This window comes from Nannospalax galili, unplaced genomic scaffold, assembly GCF_000622305.1.
Source record: "Nannospalax galili isolate Female #2095 unplaced genomic scaffold, S.galili_v1.0 scaffold901, whole genome shotgun sequence".
NCBI lineage: Eukaryota > Metazoa > Chordata > Mammalia > Rodentia > Spalacidae > Nannospalax > Nannospalax galili.
The window spans coordinates 980,349-981,220 of NW_008344555.1; positions in this window are offsets into that span (position 1 = coordinate 980,349).

The window sequence follows — 872 nt, forward strand, 5'->3', positions numbered from 1 at the left end:
GAGTCCATTTAATGGTGTTCATGTGTACTTGTGTTGCCAGTTGCCCACTTGGGATTAAGATAGATAGTCTATCAGGTAGCTCATCCTTGGAGAAAACTAATACTCCCTCCCTCAGCATCCATTAATCGCCCTAGCTTTTCAATTAGACATGGGACCCTATGTTATACTTTTCTTTTCTTTTCTTTTCTTTTCTTTTCTTTTCTTTTCTTTTCTTTTCTTTTCTTTTCTTTTCTTTCTTTCTTTCTCTCTCTCTCTTTCTTTCTTTCAACTCATTCTTCTTTGATTTATTTATTTTTATGAGGCTTGGCTACTCTAACAGTCCCCCCCTCTGAAAAGGTAACTCTAAAATCTTTTAAGATTAGTTACAAGCTCCCAAACACTTTAGAAATTTTTGACCTTTGGAACAGAGTATGTTGCTAAGAGGCCCAAGGATATTTTGACTTTTAGCCAAGAAACTGGCTACTTTTTTGGAGGGTCTTTTTAGCCTAATTGCCTGGTCAATTCTTACCTCTGATTCTTATCACATCATTCTCTGAAGAGGTTACCCAAATTACCAATAGGGAATAAAGATGCAGACCACTCTGGTTTCTTCCATGCTGAACAAGGATGCAAGGTGAGGCAATTGGAGTACCTCTTCAGTGGGTCTATCTAAAAGACTCCCAAATTGCATAACTCTTATCTCTAAGGGGAAAAGAAGTCCTTGAATCCTGAATAGGAGATGTGAAGCAGAAGTAAAGGTAAGACTAATTAGCATTACAAGTTCTAAATAGGGAACTAGAAAAAAGTCAGAACAGGGCAATTTTCAAAAGTTCACATGAGCATCCATTGGAATTTCTTGACAAGGGTTTCCAAAAGCATCCCTCTATTGGGTT